Source organism: Ranitomeya imitator, chromosome 8 (genome assembly GCF_032444005.1).
Source record: "Ranitomeya imitator isolate aRanImi1 chromosome 8, aRanImi1.pri, whole genome shotgun sequence".
Lineage (NCBI taxonomy): Eukaryota > Metazoa > Chordata > Amphibia > Anura > Dendrobatidae > Ranitomeya > Ranitomeya imitator.
Genome location: NC_091289.1, coordinates 110,161,546 through 110,185,224, shown reverse-complemented (window position 1 = coordinate 110,185,224; position 23,679 = coordinate 110,161,546).

Below are 23,679 nucleotides of genomic sequence, written 5' to 3'. Positions count from 1 at the left end.
GTCGCGTTTGGAGAGCCCCTGTGTGCCTAAACATTGGAGCTCCCCCACAAGTGACCCCATTTTGGAAACTAGACCCCCCAAGGAACTTATCTAGATGCATATTGAGCACTTTTAACCCTCAGGTGCTTCACAGAAGTTTATAAGGCAGAGCCATGAAAATAAAAAATAATTTTTCTTTCCTCAAAAATGATTTTTTAGCCTGGAATTTTCTATTTTGCCAAGGGTAATAGGAGAAATTGGACCCCAAATGTTGTTGTCCAGTTTGTCCTGAGTACGCTGATACCTCATACGTGGGGGTAAACCACTGTTTGGGTGCACGGCAGGGCTCAGAAGAGAAGGCACGCCATTTGGCTTTTTAAATGAAAAATTAGCTCCAATCATTAGCGGACACCATGTCACGTTTGGAGAGCCCCTGTGTGCCTAAACATTGGAGATCCCCCACAAATGAACCCATTTTGGAAACTAGACCCCCAAAGGAACTAATCTAGATGTGTGGTGAGGACTTTGAACCCCCAAGTGCTTCACAGAAGTTTATAACGCAGAGCCATGAAAATAAAATAAAAAATATTTTCTCAAAAATGATCTTTTAACCTGCAATTTTTTATTTTCCCAAGGGTAACAGGAGAAATTTGACCCCAAAAGTTGTTGTCCAGTTTCTCCTGAGTACGCTGATACCCCATATGTGGGGGTAAACCACTGTTTGGGCACATGCCGGGGCTCGGAAGTGAAGTAGTGACGTTTTGAAATGCACTTTGATGGAATGCTCTGTGGGCGTCACGTTGCGTTTGCAGAGACCCTGATGTGGCTAAACAGTAGAAACCCCCCACAAGTGACCCCATTTTGGAAACTAGACCCCGAAAGGAACTTATCTAGATGTGTGGTGAGCACTTTGAACCCCCAAGTGCTTCACAGAAGTTTATAATGCAGAGCCGTGAAAATAATAAATACGTTTTCTTTCCTCAAAAATAATTATTTAGCCCAGAATTTTTTAATTTTCCCAAGGGTAACAGGAGAAATTTGACCCCAATATTTGTTGTCCAGTTTCTCCTGAGTACGGTGATACCCCATATGTGGGGGTAAACTACTGTTTGGGCACATGCCGGGGCTCGGAATTGAAGTAGTGAAGTTTTGAAATGCAGACTTTGATGGAATGCTCTGCGGGCGTCACGTTGCATTTGCAGAGCCCCTGATGTGGCTAAACAGTAGAAACCCCCCACAAGTGACCCCATTTTGGAAACTAGACCCCGAAAGGAACTTATCTAGATGTGTGGTGAGCACTTTGAACCCCCAAGTGTTTCATAGAAGTTTATAATGCAGAGCCGTGAAAATAATAAATGCGTTTTCTTTCCTCAAAAATAATTATTTAGCTCAGAATTTTTTATTTTCCCAAGGGTTACAGGAGAAATTGGACCACAAAAGTTGTTGTCCAGTTTCTCCTGAGTACACTGATACCTCATGTGTGGGGGTAAGAAGGGAAGTAGTGACTTTTGAAATGCAGACTTTGATGGAATGGTCTGCGGGCGTCACGTTGCGTTTGCAGAGCCCCTGGTGTGCCTAAACAGTAGAAACCCCCCCAAAAGTGACCCCATTTTAGAAACTAGACCCCCCAAGGAACTTATCTAGATATGTGGTGAGCACTTTGAACCCCCAAGTGCTTCACAGACGTTTACAACGCAGAGCCGTGAAAATAAAAAATCATTTTTCTTTCCTCAAAAATGATGTTTTAGCAAGCATTTTTTTTATTTTCACAAGGGTAACAGGAGAATTTGGACCCCAGTAATTGTTGTGCAGTTTATCCTGAGTATGCTGGTATCCCATATGTGGGGGTAAACCACTGTTTGGGCACACGTCGGGGCTCGGAATTGAGGGAGCACCATTTGACTTTTTGAATACAAGATTGGCTGGAATCAATGGTGGCGCCATGTTGCGTTTGGAGACCCCTGATGTGCCTAAACAGTGGTAACCCCTCAATTCTACCTCCAACACTAACCCCCCCCACACCCCTAACCCTAATCCCAACTGTAGCCACAACCCTAATTCCAACCCTAACCCCAACACACCCCTAACCACAACCCTAACCCCAACACACCCCTAACCATAACCACAACCCTAATTCCAACCCTAACCCTAAGGCTATGTGCCCATGTTGCGGATTCGTATGAGATTTTTCAGCATCATTTTTGAAAAATCCGCGGGCACTGCGTTTTACCTGCGGATTTTCCGTGGATTTCCAGTGTTTTTTGTGCGGATTTCAACTTCAACCAGGAGTTATAGGCCCTGATTCATTGAGACTGGCGTTTTCATGTAGGTCTTGATGAGATGGGTATGATGGAGACAAATGCTACTGATCCTCAAAGTAAGCACCACTCTCAATAAATCAAGAGCATCTGAAAAGTATACACTATAAATTTTACTGCAGTCAGGGAGCATTTACTATATGGGCACCCAGCTGGCTCCTTTACTGGGATTAATCTCTGCATTTTCCTTGTGATTTTTCTTTCTTCACTAGGCAACATAGCTTGCTTTTGAAATTTGAATGTGCCGTCTTCATCAAATTCTACGCTAAAATTCAGTTTGTGAACCTCATGGCTGCAAAGCCTCTAGTTACTTAGAAAAGACATTTATGACACTTTAAGGTCTCCATAGGACTATATTGAACCCTTTTTAAAGTCTTTATTACAGCCTTAGTAATGTTCAGGTGATCTCAACAAATCTGAATAGGGGAAATAGAAGGTAATCAGTGGTAACCAACAGTCCATTTAACAACACTGCTGTAACAAAACTTTTTTGACTACTTTTGTGTGGTTTTAGACACTGTTTCCTACTCACGCGGTTAGGGGCATGAACATTTTGAAAGTAGTTGTTGTAATCTATTCTAGAAATTCTAAAAATTAATTGTATTTGTATCTTTTAATTATTACAAAATATGTTAAATTTATAGTTGATGTTCTATTTTCATGGACATAGCATTGACAAAGGAATCCTGATGTTGTTTACACATAATCCTTTACTCTGCTCTGAATGAAAATTATCATTTACATTGCCTTTCAAGCAAGTAATATAATAAGTCACATGTTCTAGACCTCATACTGTAATCAATATATATTACAATTAGGTGATTTTAAAAACCAAGCTAAAAAAATGGCAAATACTGATATATTTCACAAGGGATATTTAGTTAATATAAGTTTTATAAGTATGGATAAGGTGTCAGGAAGATTTATTATAGACCACACAATGGTCAATTGATTTTTTCTTGTGTAATGAGTTTGTTTTACATGTTGTCATATATTAAGTTAACTTTCCATGAATTGTGCTCATAAAACTATCAAGCAAGGAAAAATATGGAGCATATCTTACAAATATACTTAAAGAGGATATTTCACCAGTTTGAGAATATTAAACTCCCACATCATGTAATAGTGGCTGCATAGCTGAGGAAACTGTGTTTTATATTTTTTAATTTCTCCCTTCTAGTTGCATAGATATCAGCTTGTAAAATTTAGGTTAAACTTTATGTAAAATTCAACGGGATGTTACTAGTGCTTCTTCCACTGCATGATGTTGACCAATCATAAACAGGCAGTGTCATACAAGGGAAAAAAATAACACACCATCTTCCATGTTCTCCTCACTGATCTCTACAGCTATTGTCTAGCGATATAGCAGAGCTGTGGTATGTATCATTACAAACATATCATCTCATGGCATTCAGTGTATAGTCAAGGTGAGGGATGACTGCATGGTGACATGAGCTCTGCTGTAGCTCTACACAGTAGTTGCAGAGTTTTGTATCATTACAAAATCTTTCAGATCTCATATGATGGAAGTCAGTGTCGAGAGCCTCATCAGCTCTAGGAGAATTATTTAATAATTATTACAATGTTCAAAAGTTACAACATACAGTACATGAAGAATGATCGGAGCTATTTGTTTCAATAATATTAATACCCTGTGTGGACAAAATGAAGCATGCTATGTGATGTGGTGTGCAATGAATGCACTCGTACTTCAACCTTAATATCCTTCCCTGAGGAAGCTGTACTTTAAAGCGATAAGTGTGGGGTTTCTTGCTACATGAGCCTTGGTTCATCATGGGTGACATGTTTTCTGCTACTGAGCATACTTTGGTTAGCATAGAGCAATTTACCTAGCAATAGACACTTTAGCTATTACAGCTTTGGCTAAGAGTTGTCTGAGGATTTTCATATGTGGTTATAATAACCTTATAAGCATCTTTCTCTACCTGCTGTAAGCTTTTTGTCTGTCTAAGAACTGATAAGAAAAAAAAGAAATCCTCCAAATACAAAATAGTGTCTAAAAATTATTTTAACCCCTTTACCCCCAAGGGTGGTTTGCACGTTAATGACCAGGCCAATTTTTACAATTCTGACCACTGTCCCTTTATGAGGTTAGAACTCTGGAACGCTTCAACGGATCCCAGTGATTCTGCAACTGTTTTCTCGTGACATATTGTACTTCATGATAGTGGTAAAATTTCTTTGATATTACCTGCGTTTATTTGTGAAAAAAATGGAAATTTGGCAAAAATTTTGAAAATTTCGCAATTTTCCAACTTTGAATTTTTATGCAATTAAATCACAGAAATATGTCACACAAAATACTTAATAAGTAACATTTCACATATGTCTACTTTACATCAGCACAATTTTGGAACCAAAACTTTTTTTTGTTAGGGAGTTATAAGGGTTAAAATTTGACCAGAAATTTCTCATTTTTACGACACCATTTTTTTTTAGGGACCACATCTCATTTGAAGTCATTCTGAGGGGTCTATATGATAGAAAATACCCAAGTGTGACACCATTCTAAAAACTGCACCCCTCAAGGTGCTCAAAACCACATTCAAGAAGTTTATTAACCCTTCAGGTGTTTCACAGGAATTTTTGGAATGTTTAAATAAAAATGAACATTTAACTTTTTTCACAAAAAATTTGCTTCAGCTCCAATTTGTTTTATTTTTCCAAGGGTAACAGGAGAAAATGGACCCCAAAAGTTGTGGTGAGCACTTTGAACCCCCAAGTGCTTCACAGAAGTTTATAACGTAGAGCTGTGAAAATAAAAAAATCGCTTTTGTTTACACAAAAATTATCTTTTCGCCCACAAATTCTTATTTTCACAAGGGTAACAGGAGAAATTAGACCACAAAAGTTGTTGTGCGATTTCTTCTGAATACGACGATACCCCATATGTGAGGGTAAACCACTGTTTGGGCACATGGGAGAGCTCAGAAGGGAAGGACTGCTGTTTGACTTTTCAATGCAAAATTGACAGGAATTGAGATGGGACGCCATGTTGCATTTGGAGAGCCACTGATGTGCCTAAACATTGAAACCCCCACAAGTGACACCATTTTGGAAAGTAGACCCCCTAAGGAACTTATCTAGAGGTGTGGTGAGCACTTTGACCCACCAAGTGCTTCACAGAAGTTTATAATGTAGAACCGTAAAAATAAAAAATCATATTTTTTCACAAAAATTATGTTTTCGCCCACAATTTTTAATTTTCCCAAAGGTAAGAGAAGAAATTGGACCCCAAAAGTTGTTGTACAATTTGTCCTGAGTACGCTGATATCCCATATGTGGGGGTAAACCATTCTTTGGGCACATGGGAGAGCTCGGAAGGGAAGGAGCGCCATTTGACTTTTCAATGCAAAATTGACAGGAATTGAGATGGGACGCCATGTTGCGTTTGGAGAGCCACTGATGTGCCTAAACATTGAAACCCCCCACAAGTGACACCATTTTGGAATGTAGACCCCCTAAGGAACTTATCTAGAGGTGTGGTGAGCACTTTGACCCAACAAGTGCTTCACAGAAGTTTATAATGCAGAACCGTAAAAATAAAAAATCATATTTTTTCACAAAAATTATCTTTTCGCCCCCAATTTTTTATTTTCCCAAGAGTAAGAAGAAATTGGACATTGGACATTACAATTTGTCCTGAGTATGCTGCTACCCCCATATGTGGGGGTAAACCACTGTTTTAGCACATGGGAGAGCTCGGAAGGGAAGGAGTTTAAATTGTCTGTCACGTCACTCCTTAATAAATCAGGTGCTCAGAGAAGGGATGCCAACCCCTATTCAATATAATGAAGTAAGAATCCAGCACTCAAAAAATTATGAATTTTTTTTTTATTATTTAATGATCTCAAAATAATTCATAACGTTTCGGTCTTTATGACCTTCATCAGACTAGGATACAAAAGAACAAGAAAATAACATGAAATCAAAATCCATTCCATACAGATACACTTCAAAACGATATATAATTCATCCAATATTCTGGATCATATGATATATATAGACAATAGTAACGATCCTCGTTCTGTAACCACTATTTATGTAAGGCTCAATTATTTCTGAAAGCCACCAAAATATTTATGTTTGTCTCTAATTTGGCAAATTGCAGCTAGTTTAAACAAAAAACATCCAGAGTAAATACATTTTTATAACAAAAAAATCCAATAGTCAATGATATATATAAATTAATGGACGGTATCATAATACATAAATGATCATAACAGCGGTAACTATGTTTCGTAGTTTATTTTATACATCTCATAATTTCCATAGTTTATCCTGTCTTATGATGTTCCCCTAATAAATAGAATGATAACTCATACCAAGAAAAAATATATATGGCAGCAGTGCCTAATGTGTTTCACAATCTTAATTCATATATCTCACAATTTCCGTATCATGACCTACCCTATACTGAAATAAGGAAAGGAGAGACAACGCTTACCGATAGATGCAGAGATAGAAAAGCCGACCTATACAGTGCATGTGACTCCAATAGGAGTTCTAAAAAAAGAAAAATAGGAAAAATCAACAAAAGAAGCAGCCTAAAAAAGATCTATATGTGCCAGCTACGATCCGAAAATACTGGTGTGCAGGGGGAGCTTACCGTATATGTGTCAAGTGGTCCCAAAAGCTGCCGACCGCAAAGAGCAGCGTATAATATGTCCGCATATCGTGCTGATCTCGTGTCTGCGCTAAATAACCCTTAACCCGGAAGTGACGTAAGCATAAGCGACTGAAACGCAGGTGGAATGCAAGGACGAAACCGGCGCAACCGGAAGTGCGTCACCGCAGTGTTAAGAGGTTAGAACTCCTCTGTAGAACGTTGTAATGGAACATAGGAGAAAGCGGTGAGCCTCGCAGTGAAGAATGAAAGTCCCAATCCACAGTGAATCTATCGACGCTGGAACGTACAGGTCAGGTAAGTATAGTGTAAAATAAAGAATCAATTGGCTGCCTAAGGAAACAGAAGAAAGAAAAAAATAAAATTAGTGTAAACAAAAGGAATAATGAGAAAAAGATATATGAACCTATGGTATAATCAGCACCTTATTAATAAGAATATCCACAATGGGTTATTGACCACAAGTATGAGATATCACACTATCATAATATGAACAAAATCTAAATATATTATACATATGACCATTGGGAATACCTTAACGCACATGTATATTTACAAAAAATAGGACAATAAACAAAAACAATTTTTAGATTAATAGCTATAATACAAGTCTCAGGTCAGGAATTTTACATTTGTACACTTCTATACTCCTATTTGTACACATCTATACTCCTATACTCCTAAGAGATTAATTTCTTAGATACCAAGTTAATTCAAAAGTCTGACGGTACACTGATGGTAGATCTTTACGTGAAAGATACGGATCGTAAGAACCTTTTACTTTATCAGAGTTGTCATCCTAAAGCCGTCAAAAAATCAATTCCTCGCTCCCAGTTCGATAGGGTTCGTAGGATTGTAAGCGATCCGATTGTTTGTTTGCAGCGTTTAGATGAGATGGAGAATAAATTTTTACAGAGGGGTTACCCACGTCATACATTACGACAATGTCGTAATAGTATAAGTCGAGACAGGAATCCAGGACAATCCGTGAGGATCCCCCTAGTCCATACATTTCATCCTTACAGCCGAGTAACTGAAAAAATAAATTTGTGAGAGCGGATATTGGTTCACCTTCTAATACTTCACGACAAACATTTTTACAAACTCAGCTCATCTGGCCAGTCATTCGTTACCGGTTACACCTGTGCTGCTGCTCAGTGTTGCTGCGCTGTGAGTGTGCGGCCTCTCTTCCCTCGCCAGCACCCCTGGTGGAGGTTGGGCTACACAGCACTGCAACCGCATCACATTCAATTGCCACAATATCCAACCCTATAAGCTTCAATTAGAACATGGAAACTGCTGAATAAAAAACTAATAGATCATCCAACCCAGCATAAAATAAAGAAAAATATTCCAATAAGGATTTTGGAATCGGCATTACCATATGTAACATTAGAGGAATGGGGAAAAAAAGGTGTCAATCACTTAGAAGACATATATCAAGAAGGAACTAAAGAACTATTACCTTTCTATACACTATAATAAATATATAACTTAGATGATACAGAGTTCGTAAAATACTTGGACATTAAAAGATACATAAAAAAAAGAAAAACAATAACTACAAGTGCCGAAACCAATAACCACTTTGATCTAGGAACCCAAGAATTAAATAAAATGGAAAACATGTAGTGTATATAAACTTTTTAATAACAACATTGATCTGAAAAAGACAACTAACATGACAAACTGGGAGAAAGATCTTAATATTACTCAAGTTTCTGAACAATGGGAAAAATCTGTTAAAACTGTATATAAATCCAGTACATGAGCATGAAACTTATTATAAACTGATCATAAGATGGTACTTTACCCCAGTTAGGCTTAATAAAATCTTCCCGGCACCATTAACACCTTTGTGCTGGAGGGAATGCAGGAAAAAGGGAGTCATTACGTATATCTTTTGACAATGTACCTCGATTAAAGAAAAATGGAAAAAATAGAGCAACTAATACAACAGATTACATACAATAATATAAGACTTTCTCCACAATTAACAGTTCTAGCAATAGGGATAAATGATATACCAAAAGAAAATATCTATATAGTCTCACATATAACAATGATAACAAATTATTTAATTGCATGCCATTGGAAATGGAAAGATCCTCCAGAAATAGAGGAATCATAGAAAGACTAGCTACACATAATGTGTACGAATTTAATCACGCCATAAGACACATAAGAAGTCTCGAGTAACGAGTATATTCGCTCATCACTATAGATATAAAATGCATGTATAATAATATATATTAACCCCTATCTGTCCTTGGACAGGATAGTACGTCCAAGGTCAGATCCCCTGCTTTGATGCAGGGCTCCGCGGTGAGCCCGCATCAAAGCCGGGACATGTCAGCTGTTTTGAACAGCTGACATGTGCCCGTAATAGGCGCGGGCAGAATCGCGATCTGCCCGCACCTATTAACTAGTTAAATGCCGCTGTCAATCGCAGACAGCGGCATTTAACTACCTAGAGACCTCTATGGTTACTGATGACCGGTGGCTGTGAGCGCCACCCTGTGGTCGGCGCTCACAGCACACCTCCATTTCTGCTACATAGCAGCGATCAGCAGATCGCTGCTATGTAGCAGAGCCGATCACGTTGTGCCTGCTTCTAGCCTAGTAAAAAAAAAAAGTTAAAAAAAAGTGAAAAAAATAAAAAAAATATAAAAGTTTAAATCACCCCCCTTTCGCCCCAATCAAAATAAATCATTAAAAAAAAAATCAAATCTACACATATTTGGTATCGCCGCGCTCAGAATCGCCCGATCTATCAATTAAATAAAATCATTAACCTGATCGCTAAACGGCGTAGCGAGAGAAAAATTCGAAACGGCAGAATTACGTTTTTTAGGTCGCCGCGACATTGCATTAAAATGCAATAACGGGCGATCAAAAGAACGTATCTGCACCAAAATAGTATCATTAAAAACGCCAGCTCGGCATGCAAAAAATAAGCCCTCAACCGACCCCAGATCACGAAAAATGGAGACGCTACGAGTATTGGAAAATGGCACAATTTTTTTTTTTTTTTAGCAAAGTTTGGAATTTTTTTTCACCACTTAAATAAAAAATAACCCAGTCATGTTAGGTGTCTATGAACTCGTACTGACCTGGAGAATCATAATGGCAGGTCAGTTTTAGCATTTAGTGAACCTAGCAAAAAAGCCAAACAAAAAACAATGTGGGATTGCACTTTTTTTGCAATTTCACGGCACTTGAAATTTTTTTCCCGTTTTCTAGTACACGACATGCTAAAACCAATGATGTCGTTCAAAAGTACAACTCGTCCCGCAAAAAATAAGCCCTCACATGGCCAAATTGATGGAAAAATAAAAAAGTTATGGCTCTGGGAAGGAGGGGAGTGAAAAACGAACACGGAAAAAAGAAAAATCCCAAGGTCATGAAGGGGTTAATATAATTATCAATAATATAATAATATATCGATATTTATATTGAGTAGAATTAATTTTAGCCTGTTGGTTCGGCCCTCCACAACAGTCATGGTCTTTTATGTGGCCCCTCGGGAAAATTAATTGCCCACCCCTGCATTACATTAATGATGGATGAACCTGCTGTTATTGATGGGTTTGACTGACACGCTAATGTACGTATGTAAGGAAATCCACTCAAATTTAGGGAGATAAGGGGCAAATAGTCACCAGGTTTAGGGACTTGGTCGACGCTACAATCATTTGTTACTGTTATACAGATGCATGATTTTTAACCTAACGTATAATGCATTAGTTATATCATGTCATAGAGAGATATCTTGCCGCAGAAAGCTGTAACTGGGCACTTAGTCAAGAAGATTGTGTGATCCCCTGCTCTCCCTTATTTTGTAGGGCCACCCTGCTACCATCATATGACATGTATGACGTATTATTTCCGCAGTTTACCTAGTCCTAGTCGCCAGAGATTTCAGAGGTAATTAAACCTATTTGTATTGGTGTTCAGCTTATACTGAGGTCTTTAGCATTATAGGAAGATGTTTTTGTAACATGCAAATGTAACAAGGTTTTCTGTAAAAATTTAAAAAAATATGCAAATGATTATATCTAAATTATATATGCACCATAGAAATAAGATACGGTACTTTAATAGCACATTCATACAAGAGGCACAGCATCCGGCATGTTGCATATTACTTTATTCTTATATAGGGGTACTAGCTATTGAACCCGTTCTACGCCCGGGTGGCGAGCATTTATATTGGTATATGGTCTCCATCCTGGTATGTGCTGCTCCATCCTGCGTCCCCATCCTGTCATGTACTGCTCCCATCCTGTGTCCCCATCCTGTCATGCGCTGCTCCATCCTGTGTCCCCATCCTGTCATGCGCTGCTCCCATCCTGCGTCCCCAACCTGTGATGTGCTGCTCCCATCCTGTGATGCGCTGCTCCCATCCTGCGTCCCCATCCTGTCATGTGCTGCTCCATCCTGCGTCCCCATCCTGTCATGTGCTGCTCCATCCTGCGCCCCATCCTGTCATGCGCTGCTCCATCCTGCGTCCCCATCCTGTCATGTACTGCTCCCATCCTGTGTCCCCATCCTGTCATGCGCTGCTCCATCCTGTGTCCCCATCCTGTCATGCGCTGCTCCCATCCTGCGTCCCCAACCTGTGATGTGCTGCTCCCATCCTGTGATGCGCTGCTCCCATCCTGCGTCCCCATCCTGTCATGTGCTGCTCCATCCTGCGTCCCCATCCTGTCATGTGCTGCTCCATCCTGCGCCCCATCCTGTCATGCGCTGCTCCATCCTGCGTCCCCATCCTGTCATGTACTGCTCCCATCCTGTGTCCCCATCCTGTCATGCGCTGCTCCATCCTGTGTCCCCATCCTGTCATGCGCTGCTCCCATCCTGCGTCCCCAACCTGTGATGTGCTGCTCCCATCCTGTGATGCGCTGCTCCCATCCTGCGTCCCCATCCTGTCATGTGCTGCTCCATCCTGCGTCCCCATCCTGTCATGTGCTGCTCCATCCTGCGCCCCATCCTGTCATGCGCTGCTCCATCCTGCGTCCCCATCCTGTCATGCGCTGCTCCCATCCTGCGTCCCCATCCTGTCATGTGCTGCTCCATCCTGCGCCTCCATTCTGTCATGTGCTGCTCCCATCCTGCGCCCCCATCCTGTCATGCGCTGCTCCATCCTGCGTCCCCATCCTGTCATGCGCTGCTCCCATCCTGCGTCCCCATCCTGTCATGCGCTGCTCCCATCCTGTGATGCGCTGCTCCCATCCTGCGTCCCCATCCTTATGTGCTGCTCCATCCTGCGTCCCCATCCTTTCATGTGCTGCTCCATCCTGCATCCCCATCCTGTTATGTGCTGCTCCCATCCTGCGTCCCCATCCTTATGTGCTGCTCCATCCTGCGTCCCCATCCTTATGTGCTGCTCCATCCTGCGTCCCCATCCTTATGTGCTGCTGCATCCTGCGTCCCCATCCTTATGTGCTGCTGCATCCTGCGTCCCCATCCTTATGTGCTGCTCCATCCTGCGTCCCCATCCTTATGTGCTGCTGCATCCTGCGTCCCCATCCTTATGTGCTGCTGCATCCTGCGTCCCCATCCTTATGTGCTGCTCCATCCTGCGTCCCCATCCTTATGTGCTGCTGCATCCTGCGTCCCCATCCTTATGTGCTGCTCCATCCTGCGTCCCCATCCTTATGTGCTGCTCCATCCTGCGTCCCCATCCTTATGTGCTGCTCCATCCTGCGTCCCCATCCTTATGTGCTGCTCCATCCTGCGTCCCCATCCTTATGTGCTGCTCCATCCTGGGTCCCCATCCTTATGTGCTGCTCCATCCTGCGTCCCCATCCTTATGTACTGCTCCATCCTGCGTCCCCATCCTTATGTGCTGCTCCATCCTGCGTCCCCATCCTTATGTGCTGCTCCACCCTGCGTCCCCATCCTTATGTGCTGCTCCATCCTGCGTCCCCATCCTTATGTGCTGCTGCATCCTGCGTCCCCATACTGCCTCTGACCCGCTCGGCGCCGAGTGCTGGGGGGCCTGAGCAGGCGGGGACACCGGCGCGCTGTGGGGGTCAGGTGCCGGTATCGCCGCCAGCTCAGGCCCCCCAGCACTTGCTATACTCACCTGTCTGTCCCGTTCCATCGCTGAGCGCCGCCATCTTCCCGGTCTCCTGGCCGTGACTGTTCAGTCAGAGGGCGGCGCCGGCGCGCATTAAGCGCGTCATCGCGCCCTCTGAACTGAAGGTTACAGGCCGAAGACCGGGAAGATGGCGGCGCTCAGCGATGGAACGGGGACAGGTGAATGTGGCCGATACTTACCCTGCTGGCGGTCCCTACTTCTTTGTTGGAGATCGCGGTGAACGCACACCGCGATCTCCCGGGAGCGTCACTCTGTGAGGCCCAGACTGCGCCGGCGCTTGCGCCTGCACAGTCTATAGAGGATTCGGACAGAGTGACACTCCCAGCGTTATATTATAGATGATTATTATTGGTAAATTAAGGACATGTGATTCTGCTTGGCCATACTATTCTACTTGGAATGCTATATGATGATAATTTTCTACCCAGTAATGAGGATAAAAGAGCAATGATACCTTCCAGCTAGCCAGGGGATAAAACATGTGCAGTAAAGAGCCAAGACCTGGAATATAAAAGATACTCCGCAAAGCAAAGAAGAGCATGTTTCATAGGGTAAGAAAACACTCTTCATGTCAGCAAAGTTCAAACTGACCTTTATCCAAGGAATCAGTTTCTGAAACTAGTTCTGAAGCTGGAAGCAGTATCCCTTTATTAATCAAGTCTTGTATTCACATTAGGAAGTCTAAACGTGCTCTTATTGCATTGAAAAGCAATGGATTCTTCAGCTTCTCAGATCCAGTAATTAAAAGAGAGACTTTATTCTCACTGCATTTGTATTAGAAAATGTTCCTGATGTGCATGCAGAATGTGTCCAAAAACTTATATGGATCCAAGGAATATATGAAGTGTATCTATTTCTTTTGTATTGAAAAATAAAACCGGCTTTTAACGACAAGGTTATCTCAAACATTATTTACTGCATTTTGTTTTATAGTTAATGGGTAGGGTTGAGCGACCTTTACTTTTATAGGATCGGGTCGGGTTTCACGAAACCCGACTTTTGAAAAGTCGGGTCGAGTGAAATCGGCCGATCCTATAAAAAAGTCGGGGTCGGACGAAACCCGAAACCCAATGCAGTGCATTGGGTTTCCATGGTTCCCAGGGTCTGAAGGAGCGGAAACTCTCCTTCAGGCCCTGTGATCCATATTTTAGTGTAAAATAAAGAATTAAAATAAAAAATATCGCAATACTTACCCTCTGACGCGCCCTGGTACTAACCGGGAACCTTCCTTCCTTAGAATCAGCCTTCCAGGACCTTGCGGTGACGTTGCGGTGACGTCGTGGCTTGTGATTGGCCGCGCGGCCGCCCATGTGACCGCTCGCGCGGCCAATCACAAGCCGCGACGTCACCCGCGACGTCACCGAAGGTCCTGAATGGGCTGATTCTTACGAAGGAAGGCTGCCGGAAAGAAGCAGGGCGCGTCCGAGGGTGAGTATATACCTAATAGGAATATACTCACCCTCGGACGCGCCCTGCTTCTTTCCGGCAGCCTTCCTTCCTAAGAATCAGCCCTTCCAGGACCTTCGGTGACGTCGCGGGTGATGTCGCGGCTTGTGATTGGCCGCGCGAGCGGTCACATGGGCGGCCGCGCGGCCAATCACAAGCCGCGACGTCACCGCGACGTCACCGCAGGGTCCTGGAAGGCTGATTCTAAGGAAGGAAGGTTCCCGGTTAGTACCAGGGCGCGTCAGAGGGTAAGTATTGCGATATTTTTTATTTTAATTCTTTATTTTACACTTAAATCTGAATTCCGATACCAATTCCCGATATCTTAAACATATCGGGAATCAGTATCGGAATTCCGATTCTAGATTCAAAAGATCGCCGACTTCATGGCCGACCCCACACTGGGGTCGGGTCGGGTTTCATGAAACCCGACCTTGCCAAAAGTCGGCGACTTTTGAAAAATTTCGACCCGCTTCGCTCAACCCTATTAATGGGCATAAATTGGCAAAAGTTGGAATTATATGTCTATTCAGTGGGAGAATTCCCTACCATACATATCAAACCGAGTGTGAGCTGAATCTTAGAAGACAGGGTCATTATCTTCTAATAACAGAATTAAAACACTGGAGTTGACAACTTATTTTATTTTTAAGAATTCTTTGCAAAAATAAACATTTTCTTCATTAGGAAACATGGCTACAGGAGTGAGCTATTTTCTCATACACAAACTGCAATGATGGAAATCCAGTGAACACAAAAGCGACTTTTTATACTATGTAAAAAATGCATGCAAAAAATCACAAAAAGGTAACGTCTAGTTGTGTACCTAGAAAGAATATAGCCTACAATGCACAAGCTGGAATAAAACACATTGTATAGAATATAAATACATTGTTAAGTCACATGAACATACAGCTCTGGCAAAAATTAAGGGACCACTGCAAAATGTTCAGTTTGTCTGATTTTTCTCTTTATAGGTATATTTTTGAGTATTTTTGATTTTTAATCACAGCTTTCATGCATCTCGGCATGCTTTCCACCAGTCTTTCACACTGCTTCTGGTGCCAAATTTAAGCAGTTCTTCTTTGTTTGATGGCTTGTGACTATCCATCATCCTCTTGATTACATTCCAGAGGTTTTCAGTGGGGTTCAGGTCTGGAGATTGGGCTGCCCATGACAGGGTTTTGATGTGGTGGTCTCTTAATTTTTGCCAGAGTTGAATTTTCATTAAAATCAGATGAGAAATGGAAAACACAAAGACACAATTAGAGCACAACATATTGCATAGAGCATATGGGAAATATATTGTATCTATAGGACAGAAAAAGAGGCACAAATAAACGTGCACATACAACCTGTAAATAGTGAAAAAGAAGACTTTATTGAAAAGACCAAGTGCTTAAAGTCATAAAAACATTTAAAAACATGTAAAAAACATACCCAAAGCAGCACCCCTTTGTTTAAGGATGTGTATAAGCAGGCTCAATAGGGAATAAATAGCCGCAAACTACTCCAGTGAGTGAAACTCATCCAGCAATAAATGTGCAAAGTACAATCATGATACCGTGGTATATACTGACAGGAGAAGAATATGCAGATTATACTTGCCCCTCACTGGAATAAAAGAGCCTGCCTGCTCCCAACGTGTGTCGCTAATCCAAGTATCTTCGTCAGGGGAAGTAGATAGGAGTCCGGCACGTCAGTGATCTCATGATTGCTGACACGTGTGTGAAGCAATCATGGAACATTGGAACAGCAGTAGTCTGTCCAAGCGCTGGCGCAAAGCAGGGAAATAGCAATTCACCCTCAGCAGAATAAGCGCCTATACAATGCAAGCGTGCGCTCTAAATAAAATGGAATTATGCGCATCATCTGCCGAGAGTAACAACTGCGCGTGCGCAGAAGCTTCACCAGCGTTCCAGAAGGCACCTGTGCATAGTGAAAATATACGTTCCAACTAAGTCTGAAGGGTACATGCCACCCACCAGAGAATGCCACTGCAATTGCACAGTAACTTAGCTCACATCCAAAAGCTAATGAACATAGGGCCACAACACTCCAAAATGCCAGGGAAGATAGACCTGCATTAGCTCAATATGCCACAGTTAATTGTCATATACTCAAGTATAAGCCGACCCCCCTAATTTTGCAACAAAAAACTGGGAAAACTTATTGACTCGAGTATAAGCCTAGGGTGGAAAATGCAGCAGCTACCTGTAAATGTCAAAAATAAAAATAGATACCAATAAAAGTAAAATTAATTGAGACATCAGTAGGTTAAGTGTTTTTCAATATCCATACTGAATCAGGAGCCCCATATAATGCTCCATACTGTTCATTATGGCCCCATAAGATGCTCCATACAAAACAAGCCCCATATAATGCTCCATACAGTTCATTATGGCCCCATAAGATGCTCCATACAAAATAGGTCCCCTATAATGCTCCATACAGTTCATTATGGCCCCATAAGATGCCCCATATAATGCTCCATTCAGTTCTTTATGGCCCCATAGATGCTCCATATAATGTCCCATGCAGTTCTTTATGGCCCCATGTAAAGCTCCATATAATGCTCAATGCAGTTCATTATGGCCCCATAGATGCCCCATATAATGCTCTATGCAGTTATGTCCCCATAGATGCTCCATATAATGCTCCATGCAATTATGGCCCCATAGATGCTCCATATAATGCTCCATGCAGTTTTTTATGGCCTCATATAATGCCCCATATAATGCTCCATGCAGTTATGGCCCCATATATGCCACATATAATGCTCCATGCAGTTATGGCCCCATAGATGCCTCATATAATGCTCCATGCAGTTCTTTATGGCCCCATATAATGCCCGATATAATGCTCCATACAGTTATGGCCCCATAGATGCCCCATCTAATGCTCCATGCAGTTATGGCCCCATAGATGCCCCATATAATGCTCCATGCAGTTCTTTATAGCCCCATAGACGCTCCATATAGCCACATGTAATGCTGCTGCCACACTAAAAAAAAAAAAAATGACATACTCACCTCTCGTCGCTGCCCGCTGCTCCTCAGCGTCCCGTTTCTCCGCACTGACTGTTCAGGCAGAGGTCGGCATGCACACTAATACGTCATCGCGCCCTCTGACCTGAACAGTCAGTGCAGACGACGCAGAAGACGAGACGGCGGTGGAACGCGGAAAGGTGAATATGACATACTCACCTGCTCCCAGCGCCCCGGACGCGGTCCCCGCATGTCCCACGTCTCCGGGAGCGGCAGCTTCTTCCTGTAGTGAGTAGTCATGTGGCACCGCTCATTACAGTAATGAATATGCAGCTCCACCCCTATGGGAGTGGAGTCCATATTCATAACTTTAATGAGCGGTACCAGTGACCGCTGAACAGGGGAAGAAGCTGCCGTGCCCGAAGACCGTGGGACATGCGAGGACCGCATCAGGAGCGCTGGGAGCAGGTGAGTATTTGACAGGCGTTGCTCCCCCTCACCCGCCGACCCCCCCCCCCCCCCCCCCGCCTTCCATGACTCAAGTATAAGCCAAGAGGGGCACTTTCAGCCCATTTTTTTGGACTGAAAATCTCGGCTTATACTCGAGTATATACGGTAATGCCTTTCAAAGTATTACACAAAGTGGACAATCCAAAATTCAATCTGAGAATCCAAATAAACAGATTAATTCCCAACATAAGCTTGGAAAAAAATAAAAAAAATGAAAAAGTAAATAAAAATAGGCCCATTATTATTAAGTTAATTATTGTGTTGTACAAAAATTATGGTAAAAGTAAAAATTGCAATTTCTATGGATAGGATAATGTAAAAGATAATATTCCTTATATTCCTGGCTAAGAGAAATTATTTTTTGTCAGGTTTTTACTTTTAAAAACATGAAAAGTCTGTCAGTGCACTCAATGTGCTATTAAATAGACTGTTGGCAATTAACAGATTACTATCCATGTCTATGATGAGGTCACTGGGACATTTCTAAGGCATTGTTTGTGTTAAATATATATATTGAAAAAGTTTTAGTACATTCCTAGGAGACCTCAGAGCATTACATACAAAGGAAGTACCTTCGATGTGAGTCAAATTTATCTGCTGAAAATCAAACCTTCTAGAAAAATTAGTCCAAACCTGATGAATTCAAATCTCCAAAGATTCAATCATCTCTACTTATTATGCATTTCTATCTGCACTTCATCCGCCAGCCATGGGGCAGCAGCTATTTTTTTAAATGCCTACATAGGAGTTGTGCCTGTCACGACTTCATCATGTGAGCGTAATCAGCTCTCCTACTCTGCCTCCATAGGGTAGCACCCTATTTTGCACTCTGTTTCCCACTCCTAGATTTACACATATATGCTGTGAGAGGCAGACTTGTCAATCACAAGCTACAGCACTGGGAGGAGCTCACCATATTGCTAAAGTATGTTTTTTTCTGAAACATTAGATCAGAATGCACTGTATTTATGAGTCTTGTGCCTGTTGGTGGATATCTGCGAGTGCGTACATGTCTGTGTGTGTACATGTCTCCATACACACCAGAAAGAAAGAAAGCAGCAAATTGTCCAGAATAATGAAAATATATACAAACTTTTATTTAGTGATACCAGATAAACACATAACAGGGGGAGAAGATGATCCCTGCACTACACAAAGCATGTAAAACACGGACAGGCGATAGGTGTCCACATTGTAAACGTATACATATAATTATACTTCAAGAACAGGTCATCTATAATACACGCCATACGAGAATGGCCAGCTATAAAATGGTAAACGAAAAACAAATAATTATGTAGTATGAATAGTCATGGCCGCACCCTTGCATAACAGAACATATACATACCAGATCTTATGTATAAGTAGACACCACACTCCTGTCCCCCCCGACGCGCGTTTCAAGGGGTGAGAAAGGCAGAAGCCGAAACGCGCGTCGGGGGGGACAGGAGTGTGGTGTCTACTTATACATAAGATCTGGTATGTATATGTTCTGTTATGCAAGGGTGCGGCCATGACTATTCATACTACATAATTATTTGTTTTTCGTTTACCATTTTATAGCTGGCCATTCTCGTATGGCGTGTATTATAGATGAGCTGTTCTTGAAGTATAATTATATGCATACGTTTACAATGTGGACACCTATCGCCTGTCCGTGTTTTACATGCTTTGTGTAGTGCAGGGATCATCTTCTCCCCCTGTTATGTGTTTATCTGGTATCACTAAATAAAAGTTTGTATATATTTTCATTATTCTGGACAACTTGCTGCTTTCTTTCTTTCTGGTGTGTATGGTTACAATTTTGCAGCTGTCCACTATGGTCCATATTGTTGTCCCACTCTATTATAAATACAGAGATACCCCTGGTAGGTGTGTATGACTATGTTGGTGACAACAGTATTATCCACATTTTTGGTGTGTGTACATGTCTGTGTATTTGTACAGGCTGCATGTGTATTCATGTCTGTGTGTGTGCACATCTGCGTAAGTGTGTATGTCTGCACTCCATATGCATACAGGTCTGCTTATGTACATGTCTTAGGCATTGGTATGCATTTCTCCGTATCGCATTTGTGCAGCCTTGCATACTGTATGTGTACAGGTCCGCTTACATGTGCAAGTCTGCATAAATGCGAGTGTCTGCATTAGTGTTGAGCCACCTCCCTAGTGTTCGGGTTTGGTTTGGTTCGTCGAACAGGGAGGCATTCGCCGAACTGTTCGTTGAATGTTCGACGAACACCTTCGAACCCCATTGAAACCAATGGCAGGCAAACATAAACACATACAAACACATGGAAAACACATAGAAAACACCTTAAAAGGTGTCCAAAAGCTGACAAGCTGCTCAGAAGACACAACAAACATGGAAAAGTCACAACTACATATGGTCATGCGAAAAGAAAAAAGAGGTGGAGGAGTAAAAGGAGGAGACCCAGATATAGGCATGTCATGCCCTTCTAAAATCAAGAAAGGCTGGAGTAAAAATCTAAACTCACTCTACCAACACCCAGACGTCTTGACAAAAAAAATAAAAAAATAAATATCTTTAGGTAGAATGGCGGTGGGTCCATTCAGAACACTTTCCTTAGAAGACGTAATGGTACCCCCATTGGGAGTTGTGCCAAAAAATGAATCCAATACATTCAGACTAATCCACCATTTGTCATGTCCAAGGGGCAGGTCAGTAAACGACAACATCGACGTGGAACCAAGTACAGTACTATGTACTGTACCTCCTTTGACGAGTCAATCAGGTGGGTCAAGATGTTGGGAAGGGGCACCCTAATGGCCAAAACAGACATTGAGGGGGCATTCCGGTTACTACCTGTGCCTCCGAATAGTGTCCTCCCATTGGGCTGCTTCTGTGAAGTAGCATACTACATAGATCGCTGTTTGCCCATTGGGTGCTCCATATCCTGCTCACTATTTGAAGCATTTAGTTGCTTCCTCGAATGTGTTGTCATGGACGTTTGCAATGCGGCACATATTATCCATTACCTCGACGACTTCTTATGCCTGGGCCCAAAAGATTCGCCACAGTGTGAAAACACATGGTAGTCCACCTGTGAGAAGGAGAGAGCTGGAGGGAGAGTGGACACCCCAGAGCCGAGGGTTTAGATTGAGAAAGAAAGAAGGCGGTGTAGCTTGCTTCATGGGTGGGGTACTCTGCTGAGTAGCAGAAATTACTACTAGGCCCAAAAGGATTTCCTGGGCCAGATGCCGTTAAAAAATAGTAGTTAGGTAGACAGGCGGTGTAGCTTGCTTCATGGGTGGGGTACTCTGCTGAGTAGCACAAAATGCTATTAGGTACAAAACCACTTCCTGGGCTAGATGCAGTTAAAAATTAGTAATTAGATCAACAGGTGGTGTAGCTTGCTTCATGGGTGGGGTACGCTGCTGAGTATCACTAAATTCTACTAGGCCCAAACTGATTTCCTAGGCTAGATGCCGTTACAAAATAGTAGTTAGGTAAACAGGCGGTGTAGCTTGCTTCATGGGTGGGGTACTCTGCTGAGAAGCAGAAATTGCTACTAGGCCCAAAATGATTTCCTGGGCTAGATGCCGTTAAAAAAATAGTACTTAGGTAAACAGGCGGTGTAGCTTGCTTCATGGGTTGGGTACTCTGCTGAGTAGCACAAAATGCTATTAGGTACAAAACGATTTCCTGTGCTAGATGCTGTTAAAAAATAGTGCTTAGGTAAACAGGCGGTGTAGCTTGCTTCATGGGTGAAGTACGCTGCTGAGTAGCACCAAATTCTATTAGGCCCAAAAGGATTTCCTGGTCTACATGCCGTTAAAAATAGTACTTAGGTAAACAGGCGGTGGGTGGCTGGGCTACTCTGTTGACTAGCAGACACTGAAGCTTTGGAGCAGACCTCTGAATCCCAGGCCATAGTATGAGGAAACAACTCTGCAGAGGACCCCACCCACCTGGAACTGACGATGGCAACGTCAGGTAAAACTCAGTAAAGGGGACTAAATAAAAGAGTCTCCATTTTTTCCAAATATTCGGCCACAGACACCACTTAAGTAGCATCAATTTCGCCAGAGTTTTTTAAAACGGTTGGTGAGGTGATTTTCAAAAATCATAAAGCTTTTAGTCTCCTCAAGATGACACAGGGGTAGAAAAGTCCTTGTGGATCCAGGATTTGTTCAGCTTGATGAACGTTAGTCTGTCTACATTGTCACTGGACAGCCGTGTGCGCTTATCTGTCAGCACACCACCAGCAGCGCTGAACACACATTCAGAGAGAACGCTGGCTGCAGGGCATGACAAGATCTCCAAGGCGTGAGTGGCGAGCTCAGGCCATTTTTCAAGATTGGAAGCCCAAAATGAGCAAGGGTCCAGTTCCACAGTCATGGCATCGATATTAACTTGGAGATACTCTTGTACCATCCCCTCTAGGCGTTGGCTGTGCGTCAGACTTCTTGTCTCCTGTGGCCTTGCAAAGGATGGTCTAAAAAAATCTTGAAACAATTTGAAAAAATTGCTGTTAACACCAGACACGATGTTACTGTTACAGTTTGACTGATGACTCGATAGTCCCACGGTTGGCAAGTTAGAACTCAGAGATTGACTACGTGCACCACTGGTGTTTTGTGGAAAACCAGATGTTAGATTCCATAGCAGTCTCTGCTGATACTCCTGCATTTGTGAATCCTTTTCTATGGCAGGAATTCTTTCGCCAAATTTGCTTTTGTAACGGGGATCTAAGAGTGTGGCAAGCCAGTTGTCAGCATTACTTCGGATTCTGACAATCCGAGGGTCATGTTGCAGATAGTGCAGCAAGAGGGCACTCATGTGTCTTGCGCATCCAGGAGGACCAAGTCCTTGTTGTCTTGGTGGTGGCGAGGTGAGAATAATGCTTCCTTCGTTTTCCCTCTCCCCCCAACCTCATACAACAGAAATTTGATCAAGGTCTCCCTCATCTGATGAGTCTTCCATGCCCAGCGCCAGTTCGTCCTCCACTTCTTCCTCACCTCCTGCACCTTCCTCAACAGTTTGGCTGCAACCATGCGCCCTCGGTAACCCCTCTCCCTCAGCCTCCAATGTCAGCCGCCTTGGTGCTGTCAACCTTCTTGACCTTGGAGATATGATCCCTTCCGCATACGACTCCTCCTGTTCCTCCTCCTCCTCCTCTTGTTCCACCACCTGACTCCGAACACTGTGTAAGGTGTTGTGAATTCTGTGGTCAAGCTCCCTCCGGTGGTCATGAGTGGTACTTCAGCTGGTTCTGTCCATGGGCTTCCTCTGGTGGATGTGAGTGGGGCTGCGGCTTCTGAGTTTCCTTCCTCAGGTGACGAGGTTAAGTCGTTAGGTGCTGCTCTATTTAACTCCACCTAGTTCTTTGTTCCTTGCCTCCAGTCAATGTTCCAGTATTGGTCTTGCTCTCTCCTGGATCGTTCTTGTGACCTGTATTCCCTGCATAAGCTAAGTTCTGCTTGTGTTTCTTTTGTTTGCTATTTTTTCTGTCCAGCTTGCTATTTTGGTTTGTCTTGCTTGCTGGAAGCTCTGGGACGCAGAGGGAGCACCTCTGTACCGTTAGTCGGTGCGGAGGGTCTTTTTGCGCCCTATGCGTGATTATTTGTAGGTTTTTGTGCTGACCGCAAAGCTATCTTTCCTATCCTCGGTCTATTCAGTAAGTCGGGCCTCACTTTGCTAAAATCTATTTCATCTCT